The following is a 15,440-nucleotide window of genomic DNA, read 5'->3' on the forward strand; positions in this document are numbered from 1 at the left end:
ATTGCAACGGTGCATGCATTAACGTCTTCATCAAAATGATTTGTTGAAGGTATTTTTTTGGGTCACCGTCCTCGACTAAAATCTGTCTTATGATTTTTGTTGGTACGATGACAAGGTAATATTTTTGTAATGTCAATGACCGATATCAGAAACTATCATTAACCTACGTTTTGTTGATTACTTCATGTTTGTGAATCGTTCAATATGGACAACAAGGTTTAAGTGTCGGAATCATTGCCTGGAATCACAAGCTGTAATTGCAAACAAAAATTGTGCACAACCAGCCAACGGTCTCATACACTCTTACCATCAATATGGGCACAAAATGTTTTGTTTTTTCAAAGACGACGGTTGTGTGGAAGCATACCCCATGGGGTCAACCTGTGCATTACCAATTTTTCTCCCATTGTGCATTGTTATGAACTAATCAGCTCCCCTTCAAACAAAAAAATATACAATAGACCATGCAGAAACAGAGTATTGATATTCATTAATGAAGAAGTCAGCACGATGGTGAAGAAATGTACCACGCATCCTACATCTGCTTTCAACTTGCTAACAGATAATAGTTGAGGCCACAGATAAGTGACAAACAGATACTAGTTGACAGATAACAGATTTGCCAAATCTGTTAATTACAAACAAACCTGCAACACATAACAGAAGTTGTTCATTACAACCAAAATTGATGCACCCAGATAAGAGAACCTGCAACAGAAAACAGGCCACAGATAAGTGACAATGCATCGAAAAAATTCAGTCATCCACAAAGCATCCACAAAATTCATCCACAGAGCATCCACAAAAATGAATCCACATACCATCCACAAAATTCGTCCACAGATCTGCCAAATAGCATCCACAAAGCTCTTACAATGACACCAATGTTTCCCAAAATTCATTACAGACTAACATTATAAGTCACATCATAATAACTTATAAAATTCATTCCGTACATTCATTCCATAATAAAATTCATTCCACAAAGCTATTAAGTAAGTTACATAAGTTACATCATAATAAAATTCATTCCATAAACATTACTTACATAATGAAGTACAATACAACAAAAACTGGTACAAACTTCCATTCAATTTCCCAAAATACAAACAAGTACGAAAGTTACATGATCAAGTACAAAATGATAGAAGGGCTGTGCTACATCCCCCGAATTTGGGGGCCCCTAATCCCCCGAAAAATCAGAACAAGGCAAAAAAAAAAACATGCCCAAAACGACGTTGCTTTGGGCATTAGGGGGATTAGGGGGGGCATTTTTAGGGGGACAAATCATTTCTCAATGATAGAAAATAGCAAAATGATTTGTCCCCCTAAAAATGCCCCCCCCTAATCCCCCTAATGCCCCAAACGACGTGGTTTTGGGCAAATATTTTTTTTTTTTTTTTTTTTATCCGTTTTTTTTTTTTTTTTTGCCTTGGTTTGAAATTTAGGGGGATTAGGGGGCCAAAAATTAGGGGCATGTAGCAAGGCCCTAGAAAAAATAATGAAATACACCATCGCTTTGATTATATTTTCTATCCTTTCAAGCCTTCGACCATGGTCATTTCCCAAGTCATGAAGCCTCGTCCTTACATCGTTGAAGTGTTCTACTGTTAAAGCATCACCAGCTCTAGTGTTGGAAGGGATTGTGGACATAACGCCTTCATCATCTTCAGCCACGAAGTTGAAGTAATTGCAATGGGGAGTGGGAGTGGTACTCTACAATGCATGACAATCAGTTAGTTGAATACGACAAATATTACTGTGACTACTAAAGGATTAAAATTTCCAATACATACTTACATATTTTGATGGGCAAACAAAGCACAAACGCCCTTCATTTCCATTCTTATTGTTCTGACAATACGTATGGCAGCGGTTCTTCCACAATTGCACAGCCTCGTTTGTAATCTTATGTTGCTAATGTTAGAAGAAGAAGCCATTTTTAAAATCCGCATACATGAGAAATTTGTAGTGGTCTGCTATGCTTCTGTTTGATGGGGTTAATAGCAGGTCTAGGTTAATTTGAGGGACAGAGTGTGTCTTTACTGAAAACATCTATTTGTTCAAACTGCCATGTTTAATAGCATTTGCACAGAGGTTACACAGACTAAACTGTTAATAGCATTTGAACAAACATCGCAGCTCAATGTACACACGTAGCATTTTGAAACTGAACAAATACAGCAGTTTCAAACATAGCATTTGTGATTAATTACAGACATGTTACACACATAGCATTTTCAATCTGAACAAACATGGCAGTTTTACAAACATATCAGGTCAATGTCAAGTAAATTATCAATCACACATGTTAAACAACTATTATCAACAAATCATGCTGAAGTGAAATGATTAGGGGCAGATTGTTGGAGACTGTGATTCAGTAGTTATCAAACTGAAATAGTTATCAACAAATGACACATGTGATTTTCAACAAAGCACACTGAAATACTTATCAACAAATCAGTAATAGTTATGAACATTTAAGTTCAGTTTGATAATAGTTACCAATGTTGATAATAGTTAATTCAAGTCACGCAGCTAACACATTAGTTGATAGCAGTTCATTACAACAATTCATGCGTGATTGACAACAAATTCAGCAAAATCACATTATCAATCACACATTGAAAATTACACAACTATATGCATTCGTTCAACTAATTATCAATCTGCATAATCATACTATGTTCTGCAAAGATGTGATCCTTTCATTTTATGTTGGATCAGTTTCTGCGTATTCATACTACGTTCTGCAAAATTTATACTTTAACTCTAAAAGGTAAATGCATAAATGTTCGTCACAATATGTGCCGCATTTTTCAAGCATACCATTTATCTATCTGCATAACAGTAATTTTCAAATATATTTTGTGAATCACAACCCTAACTTTTTTATTTCAGCGTTTGGAGGACGAACCTGGTTCATCTATGGCCTGAAAGCCCACGTTATCGTCAACAAATTCCTTCTCTACAGCCGATGGTGGTCGCGGTCGAGCTATGGTTCGCGAAGCAGAGAAAATGAGGGCTACAGCGGTGGGTTGGGTTTACGAGTGGGTGGCCGTCGGGAGTGGTCGCCGGTGAGGCTGGGTTCGGTGGAGGAGGAGTGATTCGGTGGAGGAGGAGTGAGTGTGACAGTGAGGGGGAGTGAGAATGAGATTGAGGTGTATACTCTGTATAACCTGTATAGCAGAGCCGGAAAACGGAAATTTATGTTTGGTTTGCATTTGGGAGACGAGTTTTAAAGAAAAAAATTTCTAAAAAATTGTTTGGTTTTAGTTTTTGTGAAAAAAATTTCAAAATCACTTTCTCTCACTTACATATCAATCAATCACTTTTTCTCTCTCCTCTCTCCTTTCCAATCACTTTTTCTCTCACACACATCTACTCAAATTCTCCCAAAATATCAAATCATTCCAAACTCCCAAAAAAACAACTCTCCCAAAATACACAACCATTGTTAACATAAATTTCAGAACATAAACCTTACACTTTTGATCATTTACCATGTGTATTATCAAGAAATCAAGACAAAATGACATACCTGAATCCATTGATGAACGGTTAAACGGAAGCGTGATTATCAATGAACTCTTTGTTATTGATTATGTTATTGCCTTCTAATCCTTTCCCCTTTGGTGCCTTATGTTTTTCCTTGAGAGGATTTAGAAAATAAAATGGCAGTGTTCTTCTTTTTTCACCTTTTTCACTTGGGAAGGAATACGGACCATAACCTTTTAAAGGTTGTAATTGGTTTTCAAAACTGAAAGGTTGTGGAAGTTAAAAATGAATGAAAACCAACTTTAACCATTATTGGTTTTAATTTCTATTTATTGGTTTTCAAAACTGAAAGGTTGTGGAAGTTCAAAAGGAATGAAAACCAATTTTAACCAATATGTTTTAATTTCTATTTCTGCCTGTCATAGAAATAGAAATTATACAACTAGCTAGTATCTACACATTAGGTCCATAACACATATACCCTTAAGCCTATTAACTAAATTGAATCACTTAAATTGTAGGCTTCTTATAAATGATAACACCACATTTAATTATGTGGTCCCATTGAGACATTATCTAACAATCTCCCACTGGACCACATATGTATCCTGAAAAATGTGCTTAACTTTACTGAGCTCAGAAATTTGTTATCATAACTTGAGGGTATCCAAACAATCTTGTCCATTAACTATATTAATATAGGATCAAAGCGGTCTTCATTACATCAATCGTAACTCGACCCACCAATGGTCACGTATACTAATACAGCTAAATGACATAGATCAATCATGGATGCGTAGCATGGAAATTACATGTGATGTGATCCATACATGCCTATTTCCAACTGGTCCTACTTAACTTTATTGAGATCAATACTTCACAATACGTAACAGAGCGTAATAAACAGAATATTTCATTTCTGCAGAAATTAATCCAATTACATAGCTAAAACTCGAGGCTGACATAAAGCAGTAATATAAATACAAACTCCCACTAAACCAGAATGTTCTCAAATAGAACAACACCCATCTGAGCAGTGTGCTCATGAAAAACCTTGGGTGGTAGTCCCTTCGTAAGTGGATCCGCTATCATGGAGTTTGTCCCAATGTGCTCTATGGAAATCTGTTCACTCTGCACTCTTTCTTTTACAACTAGGAACTTGATATCAATATGCTTTGATTTTGTCGAGCTGCTGTTGTTATTTAAAAGAACAAACCTAAAAATTTTTAAACTCTCTCCCCAAATTTTTTTTCAAAAACAACTCTCCCAAAAACAAACCAAACAGTCTTCATTTTAATTTTTAGTCCATAAGCCAAAAAATCACTAACAAAAGACAGAATGAATTAAGACTGGGACCCCCTTTCCCCGTACAAGGATCCTCTCCTTGCAAGCCCCTCCTTGTGCCCGTCCTTGCAGAGCCGTCGGGCCTACTTTTAGGCCCAATTTTGATAATCCAAACCGTTCAAATTTTCTGATTTATTCAGTATATCATACCTGTAAAAAATCAAGTTGATTTATTCACTGTAACGCCCTAAAAATTTACCCATTATATATATATATCAATGACATGCATTATTTAAAGAAAACACTTCAATAATTCATTATAATATTCATCAGAGTCTTACTAAACAAAAACATTACATGTAACATCAAATTTAATGCCCTAACGGCTTACATCTTTCCAAGCCAACACTTGGACACAAAAGTATGAGTTCTAACTCAAATATAAATAAAGCCCTAGGCTTGAGTGTTTACTTGTACTAACAATAAAATAAAACAAATAACTAGAAATAGTCTTCAAAGTCCAAGTCCTTCCAAGCTAAGTCCTTGGAGGTAGCTTATCACCTGAACCTGAAAATGATGTTCCCATAAAGGGTGAGCCACAGCCCAGTAGAAATATACTAAACCACATATAAGCAATGAATAAAGCAATAGCGTTCAACAGATGGTTAACCAAGATAATCAATTACTTCATTTTACAGTCTCATGACACTATTGTCTAAGATACGTTTTACTTTCCAACTTTATCAACATGGCTCAGAACCTGGCCAAACTTACAACAGTGAATTATATATATCATATTCACATTCTTCCAATATCAACAAACAAATGAGACTCAAGCTCAAATCAAAACACTTCATACTTCCAGATTGATACACATTTTAGTGTTGTATCAATAAAACACTTCTATATAAATAAGCACACATAAAAGTGATGCTAATGGAGTCCATCCCCTATCTCCTCCCAAACAAAATCCGGTTTAGAGGTCCATCCCCTATCTTCCCCTAAACCGTGGAGTACATCCCCTATCTCCTCCCACACAAAACAATGTATGCAAATGCAATGCTCAATCAATACACGTATTTTCTGTATCAATGCAATAGTCAAAAATTAATGACTTAACCAATGTGATTAGTTTCAGTTATTCCTAATCCACATGCAATGTCTACAACAATCACGACTATCCTCCACCGATAGCCCAAAACAGTTATTTCTAGACTGCAAATAAATATATCAATATCAACAATTCAATAGGTGAGTGATTTAAATTACACAACTACTCCATTTAATCAATGAATTCCTCAATTTCATGAATTTAACAAAATTCCCCAATCTCCTGAAATTAATTATACAAATTAATTTATTATTACAACTAGGGTTTTTCCCAAAATTACCAAAGCATTTCCAACATATCAAAATACCAAAACTTAGAACAAAACTTATAAGATGGAGTAGGAAATCCCTACCCTTGAAGAAAAGAACTGGAATGAAAAAGATGACGAAAACCAAGGTGCTCCAAACCCACGATTGTTCAGATTAAACGGAAGCCCTTGACCCTCTCTATCTTTTTAACAAAGGACTTAGGGTAGAAATACACTCTAAGTAGATCAAACCTAAGAGAGAAGGTGTGTAGGGAGAGGGAGAAGACGGTTCTAGGGTTTTAAAATAAAAAAGGAGATGAAAAATGATCCAGAAAGTCGGATCTCGGATTTTTATACCAGTCGCCCCGCTCGAGCGTGGAAACCCCCGCTCGAGCGCCACTCACAGACTCCCGCTCGAGCGGCCAAACTCCCGCTCGAGCGGCGAATGCACACTCGCAGAAGTTTTTGCAGACATGTCCCCGCTCGAGCTCCCAACTCCCCGCTCGAGCGTTATTCACGACTTCCCGCTCGAGCGTGTAATCCCCCACTCGAGCGGCCAACACTACACAGGACATACTGGATGGGTGTATTCCCCGCTCGAGCGTCCAAACCCCCGCTCAAGCGGACAAGCCAAAATCTGGGCAACCAGACTGGGTTCCTAAGCTCAACCAACCTACTCCAAATCTTCCCAACACAACCCAAGACTGAAAATAAGGATTAAAGGGTGCAAACAACATACTCTCAACAATCAGCTCCACAGAACCTAAGTCTATATATAACAAGTAAAGAAAAGGGAAACCGGGATCGCTATATTCACTCTCTCTGCTTCCAAGTCCCTATGGAGCCTCCCTTTCTCTTCCCTGCCTTGGCGCGCTCGCCCTCCAATTCCCTCTAGAGATCGCCTACTCTGCTATCCACCTCGTCCTTCTGCCTGACCAGCTCCTCATTATTGCTCATAGCCTCTTCATGTCGCTCGACCGCGGCGGCACAGGCTCTTTGGGCCTCGTCGATCTTCTTCTGCTCGCCAGCAAGTTGGAACTCGAGCGACACAACCTGGCGGCGTGTGTCCTCCAGCTCCGCCTGAACCGTTTGCAGCTCAGTGTGGACACTCTCCCAACTTGCACTCTTCTCCTTCAACTTTGCAAGCTGGGCCTTGGCTTCATCTGCCTTGAGTTTGCCACCCCCCGCCTTCCTCAGCAGGGCCCCTGCTAAGGTGGTTACCTCCATTTGAGCGAAGTGTAACCCCCTTAGCAGCTCAGCCTCGTTGAATCTGGAGGCCGAGCGCAAGGCTGCCTCTTCTACAATCCCTACAAGGCGATCTGCCCCTGCTTTGGCTGGGCCTTCTTCTCCCTCCAGCCGCCCTGCGGTCCTACCGACTCCTCCTTCTTGAGGTAGAAGACCCCTCTGAGGCTGTCCCTCCCTCCTTGGCCCAGGGCCAACAGCCTCATCCTCCACTTGCCTTTCGGGGACAACCTTTGCGCCCCCTACGGCGATCGCCGCCGCCACTGGCACCACCTCCATGACCTTTGAGGCAAGCATTTATTACGACAACACCTCTCCGTCGGAACAGGACCCCCTTACCCTGAGCAAGGTAAGGTACAACATAGGCTTTCGGCAAGGAGAGCAGGTCGGAAGGGACAACGAAATGATGAGAAAAGGATATAAGCAAATGTTGTAGACAAGAAAAAGGTTAAGTTCTCTATTTGGAATCCTCTCCCATATACTCTGCTTCTTTCCAACAACTTGCTCGTCCGAGAGTTCGCTGGGGGACTACTCCGTTCCCCGTTGAACTTGCCTGCAGGTTATCTGGTGGGCTTGATCATTTGGACACGGCCTGGAGGAGCTTAGACCTGTCTGATCCATACACTGGGACGAACAACATTAACACATAATCAGTGCAAATTTCCTGTCACAAACATCATATCCAAGTACAACAAAATCTATTACTTTGAAAACACAAAAAATTAAATTTAAAAAATATGAAAATACTAAAATAACATAAAAATAGCAACTTCCTAACCACCTTTTAGGGCTGGTTTGGCATGTTTACAAAAAGCCAAAAGTCAAAAAGTCAATATTTTTACTTTGATCACATTATTTTAAGTCACATCACCTGTCACACACATCATTTCAACCCCTAACCCAAACGGAACTCATATTTCACAAAAAGTGAAAAAATACATTTATTTATATTTAAAAAGTGAGGAAAAAAATTGGACTAAAAAAGTGCAATTTTTGTCTTTGTGGATGAAAAAAATGTGGATGTTTGGGTTAACTTTTTGACTTTTATAAAAAAATGTGTATTAAAAAATTGTATAAATTAATGTGTAAGGCAAAATTAGAATTCGGAATTGTGTAGGCCTAATTTTTGACTTCCTGTGAATAGTAATAACTTTTTGACTTTTTGGTTTTTTTTCCCAACTTGCCAAACTTGGCCTTAATATGTAGTGTCACGTACGTTTCCGTTTCCCTCCCAAATTTGGAACAAATACCAAAGTCGGCAGACAGCGCTTTTGAAATCCCACAGACGCAGTACTTTTCATGATGACACACATGCCGTAGCCTTTCTAATCTCACCAACTCATTTCCATTTCCCATACAAATTTCGGCTACTTTGCTGTCCCTCCTTCTCTCTCCATTTCGGTTTTGCTGTCCACCTCCAGTAACACACTCTCTCTCTGTGTCTCCATTTCGACTGCGCCAGGTCGCCGACGGTAACAGTCACCATTTTCTCCGGCATGTGTGAGTCTGTCTATTTTTTATTTCGGAGCACATTATTATTATGACCTACTGTGTTCCACTCGCACGACATTACCATTTATGAACTATGAAACTGTTCCTCCTTAGGTAATTGAAACCATACGTACGATTAGGTATACAAACTACACGGGTGACAAACTGATATTGCCATTGAGGAGTTCCAAACTGACAGACGGTCTTCGTTGAGCAGTGTAGTCGGGTTTTTATTTCTCTGCATGAAGGTAAGTTGCGTATGGGTGCTGTTGGGTTGAATGTCCGATGTGGCCCTGTTTCAAGTGTGCGCATTGGTTGTTGATTCGGGCTTCAAGTCGTAAATACTATAAAACGAGTACAACATATGGCCAATTAATTTTCGTAAAACAGTGGCATGCCATATCTGCATAAATTAACGACAACATATCGTAGTTGAAAATAAACGAAAAGTACCACTCGTACAATGCACGTACGACTCAATGGTCCGTTGATTGTAAGTTGTTAACAGTCAATTTCGTTTTGTTACAATGTGGGAGTAACGTTCTTTCTGCATCCTTATGAATATTGCATGCAATTCTTTGCAGGAATTATCGTAATTGGATATGGGCGACATGTCAGACAATGCGAAGCAACTGTGAGTTTATGTCGTTCAGTATTTGATACATTTAGGTTTGCAAGGTTATGTTTCCTGTACCTACTAAATACCACGGTCTGTTCGTGTATGGCATATTGTGCCGTTATGTACTGCCATCAGGAGGTTGTGCGATTTGAGTTTGACACATTTGCGATAGCCTCAAATTGCACCATGAATTTCGTGTAATGGATTAAAACTGTGTCGATTTCTTACCAGAATATGTGCACATACGGCATATGTCGCGTATTCTGCGGAGAGCATTTGTGAAATCCATATTTCACTGAGTTATACTAAACCAATTCGGTTCATCATTTTCGGTGACAACGGAAAACGACGTTACCAATTTCACGAAAATGGCACAACTTTTGAAATGGGAAGGCAAGATTGACTAACTTGAAAGTTAACCGACGAAGATGATAGGATGCACAAAACGTACATACCACCGATGTAATTTGGCCTTGAACAAAATTTCATTTACGCTGATATTTGTTACAGGCAAAGGAAAACATTGAAGGCAAGTGGCAAAGGTTCAGGAATGGAAAGGGTTGACATTACCGAGCCCCCTCGTCGAAAGCGGCCACTTGGGCCATTTATTTTTTACAGGTTCGATCCGTGTCCTTCAAAGCGGCTCATAGTACGAATCCCTCTCGTCAGAAACATGTGACAGTATTTTTGCACAATTCTGCATTACATATTTTGAACTCATAGCTTGCGCCTGTGCAGATTTCAGTTTGTACTCACAAGAAATTAAGATTTTAGAGACCAAAAGTAAGGGCCAAAATAATTTGGACCATTTATAATTTTTGTTGCAGAAATGATGTGGTTATTATATTTTTAGCAACCAAAATTGGACATTACGGATGCATTATTATGTAGTTGGGACCAAATTTGTTTGTGTCACAAATTGTGTACGTATATGTATATATATCCATCCATATCTAACATATACTTGCGCCGAAATTGACAATGGTTGCAGCCAGGAACAATTCAAGGAAAGACGAGAAGCAGACAACCCCGGACCGAATATGGTTAGTGTGCAGACATGTAGTAAGTAGAGTACCGTGATGGAAACACGTGACTGCTGTGATAGCAAAGTATGGACTTCTATTCCATGCGCGCACCAGTCATGTGCTTCCATTGTGTCGCATTCAGCGATTTCCAGCAGTCATAGAAGCCATATTGCATGTTCTTATAAACTCCGATTATTTGTAAAATTCCATGTCCGTTTTTATTTCAACTGTGTGCGAAATAGTAATTTATATGTGCAAACATATGTAAATACCAGAAAATGTGCACACATTGCGAGTGATACAACTTTTGCTGACAATTATTTTGGACTTACAGCTCCTATTTGTCCTGTATGTGCGTCACGTTGGTGTAACACTTACAGAGCCGAAAGGATATTGGGGAAAGGTGGAAGGAACTCCCCTGTGATGAGAAGAAGAGGTTTCAGGACATGGCTAAGGCAAGTGCCAAGGAACTGGGCGAAGAAGTTGCAAAGAAATCTGCAAAGGTACTTACGTGCTTAGTGTTTTCGTAACTGCATTTGGGGAGGACCTGCTATCGACACAATGTTGGTTACTTTTTTGTATTAATGTTCACGTTAATCACATTGCAGAGTAAAATGCAAGTCCGCATATCATTGAAGGCAATTTTTGATATCGTGAACCGGTGTAACGAAGCACAAAAGCAGGCAGTCATTGATATTGGGTTCGGTGGCCTCCTGGGGTTAAAGTGTACCCGTATAGATCACAACATGTGCCAATGGTTGGTACAGAACTTCGATCCCGACACGTGTTCGTTGACTGTTCATGGCCGTCACCTGAGGCTCACCTGTGAGGAAGTGCATGTCTTATTGGGTATACGGTCAGAAGGCAATGACGTGCAGTTCACTGGTTCAATAGACGCATATCCCAATATCTACGAAGAGGTTGGAGCTGTTAAAGGAATCATTCCTTTGAACCAGTTGAGAGTTTATCTGACTGAGAGTGATGGTGCGGATGACGAGTTTCGGCGGAAGTTTGCGCTGTACGTGTTGGGGGCCATGTTGTGTCCTACCACAATGACCGCGTTGAGCCTGTCGTTCGTTCATGCCGTGAAGGACGTGACCGGTATGGGGGCATGTAATTGGGCAAAGGTGACACTGCAATTCCTTGTGAAAGGTGTTCGGAAGTATAAGATGAAACTTCAGCGCCAGGCAACTGGATGTGTTTTCCTTCTAATGGTAACGTAATCGACCGTTGTTTGTTTGTACCATGCCGATTACATATTTCATCCATTGCTGTGCATATGGTTCAATAAAATGGCAGTCGTTGCGAAATACAAACTTACCTGTTATTGAACAGCATGACAAATATACCTGTACGGGCCACATTTTTTGTAACCACGAAAAGCTTATCTTTTGAACCGGAAAGCTGCATGGGGATTCTGCCATCGAGACACATAAACACATACATATGATTGTGTTGTAAGTTGTATGCATTGTTAGCGAATACGGATTACTTTGCTCGGAAGTGTATAGTAAATATCTTTTCCCCCTTACAATGCAGCTATTTTACTTGGATCGTTTTGCCCCTCCCTGCAAGAGTACGTCGGCTACTACACGCTCCATCCCTCGGCTAAATGATTGGGGTGATGCCGAAATACGGGAGACGAGGCGACTTATGGGAAGGAAGCAAATGTTGCAGCAACATGAGGTAATCAACCCATTCGTTCTGCACATTTGACAGCATTGCCCCACCTGTGTTATGGATAACGGTGACAGACAGAATATGTGTTCCTATGACTAGGTGACAAGCACCGACAAACAGTGACCCATTCCTTAGCGTACGTCATATTTTCAGTTTGTCCCTCCCTATTTACTCTGAAATACTCGAACTTTTGGGGGGAAAACATGAAGTTTCCATGTGGACGATGTTGTAGCCTTACAAATTCAATTTTATGTACTACTTCTGTTACGAAATGAATTTTCGTTAAGCCCTGAAGTCAGATTTTTGGAAAAGCTTGAAGATTTTGGTTTTTTAACCTTGTAAAAAGGTCAAAACATTGTCGTTCAGTTATTGTTAGTTAGTTTGTAATTGAAAGTTTCTCTTTGTTTATGTAATTGGGAAAAGGTAAAGTGGTAAACATGGGATCGACTGTGAAGTTTTTATCCACACCAGATGAGCATCATTTACAACAACATTTTTTTTCCATTTCAGACGAATGGAGTAATTAATTTTTATTAGATATATTTAATATGTAAAGTGTGTATGTACACATATGTTGTGTGCAACTTAAGAAAGCAGACGGAAACTTTACGATTCACAGTTGAGCTCGATTAACGATTCAGTGCATTACCATTTTCATTTATGATTTGAATCCCGATTTGACAACTATGTTAGGTGGAGTTTCATCCAACAAAAGCGGAAAGCAACGACATTGATGACGCAATTGACACACACCATGTCAATAACAAACAGAAACCACGGATTGATGATGTTCGTTTGAGCAAGGTTGAGACTGACATTGGTGAACTGAAGGAAACCATGAAGCAAGTGCTTCACAGCAATGCGGAAATAAGGGAGATGTTGCTCAATTTCCGAGGGAAGGAAGCTGTTCACAATGCAAAGGTAAGCAAAAGCAATCAGTACACATGCTTCACACAGTTCACAGAGGTTACTTGAAGATGAAATATCGTACCAGGTTAATGTATGTGTTTGTGTGATTAGGTGGAGTCCACTGAAAGAAATTGTAACATTAACATATCCTCCAGCATTGGTGAACTGAAAGGAATGCTGAACGAACTGGTTGCAGCTATATTGTCTGGGAAACAACCGTTTACTGAACAGACACACATTGCTGAAATGAAGCAAATGATGCAGCAAGTGCTGGCAGGTTTATCGGAAACAGCACAATTGGCTCGCTCAGAGGAAAAGGGTGTTGACCCTACCATGGGAGTCGAGTTGCATGATGGCGGCGTGGTCTTCCCAAATTATTATGGTAGCCCAAATGAGGGTAATGTTCAAGATTTACAGGGGGTGGATTGGGAGGACAATTATGTGAATGGAATGTTGTCCAATGAGATAATTGATATGCACGTTGGACAGTTGCGTACCGTCCAAGAAGTTGGGGACATGCACAACAACCGTCGCCTTGCGTTGGAGGAAACATACGCAAGCGAAGAAAGCAAATCTCTTTAAGTTCAGTTTCTGTCCATGAGGAACGTTGCAAAACAGAGTTTATCTTCGTTTGATGATTTGCAAACCTTGCCACCAATGCGAGGAGAAGCAGACAATGTGCATCCTTCTGCTGGTAAGGTTGCCCAAACATTGGGAGCGGGACAAATTGTAACAGCCACACGAAAGGGAAGAGGAAGAGGAAGAGGAAGAGGAAGAGGAAGAGGAAGAGGTGTTGAAGCGACAGACGTAGGGGATATGCATTCGTGCAACGATAGCAAAATAAGTACTCGACTTACTGCCGAAAAATTCCCAAGTCGCCACATCACTTCACCTTTCGTATGTTTCATTACCAATTGATGCCGACAGCATTACTGATCATAATAGAACCATTATTTGTGTTGTATTTTAATATTTGTCATTCTACTGCAAGTTTGCAGTAACAAATGTTGTACAATTGTCTTACAGATTTCGGACAAACTCCTGTCCAAACTGCACAGGTTGGACAAGCGGTTCCGTTCAGAGGTTAGACATCGCTTCACCAATTTTAGATGCATAAGGATGTGTTATGTACTTTGCAAATCACATTTCTGAACAGTGGTGAGTTAGTTAATTGTTTATATTAATAGGAGGAGTTGATGTTACTTGATTGTTTATATTGATAGAAGGACTTGATAACACTGGAGAGCAGAGAGGTTTTATCAGCGGCCCAAGACGAAGTTGTTGACTCTGTACTTGACGACAGAAACAATGAAAGGTACGGATGAGTTTAGTACTCGCAATTAACCTATTCCGTAGTATTTGTGAAATAAGTTTGAATTCCACAATTTTCATGTGTCGTGCTATGTTTATTTGATTCTTGTAGGTATCAGTTCTTTAATTTTTCATTCTCTATGATTTTGATGGGTTTATGATGGGTTTATGATGGGTTTATCCATGTCGTATGTAGGATTCTCTTTGAATTTAATGCAGTGGGCTACGGAAAGATCAGTGGCTAAATTTCCTGTCTGAAGTTTTCTTCTTTTGGTCTTATCCTGCACACATGTACCTATTGGGAAAATTGCAAACCACTGATATTTTCACAAAAATATTTACACATTCATGGAAACCTTTATAATTTTAATTATGAAACTTAATAAAGTTTACCAATGATTTGCAAATTTTTTTGAGAACTTATAATGAAGTGCAATTTTCCCTACCTATTTTCTTCTACTCTGCTTACATTTTCCATTTTGATCATTTTGGGATATTGTTGGCTCCAGTTTGTAAAAAACGTGTTTCTTTTTTTTTTAACTTGCTGACCTGTAAATGAGCATTTCAATTTTCACATATTATTTTAGCAAATACTATTGGACATGTCATGAGTTGTAATATCTAAAACTTTGTCTTTTCATTTTGTTTTTTAAAAACTTAAAACTAATCTTCATTGGATTGGAGCCTAGTAGAATCAGGAATATCTGCCATAGTTGTACAACAGGAAAAACTAATCTTATGTTGTAGAGTTAAGCCAGATACGTTTAAGTTTTACTAGGCTGTAGGTTGCTTCTTACTGATTGATGTATACGTTTTATGTAGGGACATTGTCGTGTCTATGAATCTGCATGAAATGCCTTGCGAATGTGCTACGCGACGTGACATGCGCACGCTGAAACCAGGGGCATGGTTATCCGACACTGTAAGTCGTGGCATCTGACAATGTTATTTCCACTATATTTGCATGATGGACATATCCATGTAGGGACATTGTTATTTCGTATTACATTTAAACAAATG

The sequence above is a fragment of the Camellia sinensis genome, chromosome 11, assembly GCF_055761805.1.
Source record: "Camellia sinensis isolate YWXY chromosome 11, ASM5576180v1, whole genome shotgun sequence".
NCBI classification, from domain to species: domain Eukaryota; kingdom Viridiplantae; phylum Streptophyta; class Magnoliopsida; order Ericales; family Theaceae; genus Camellia; species Camellia sinensis.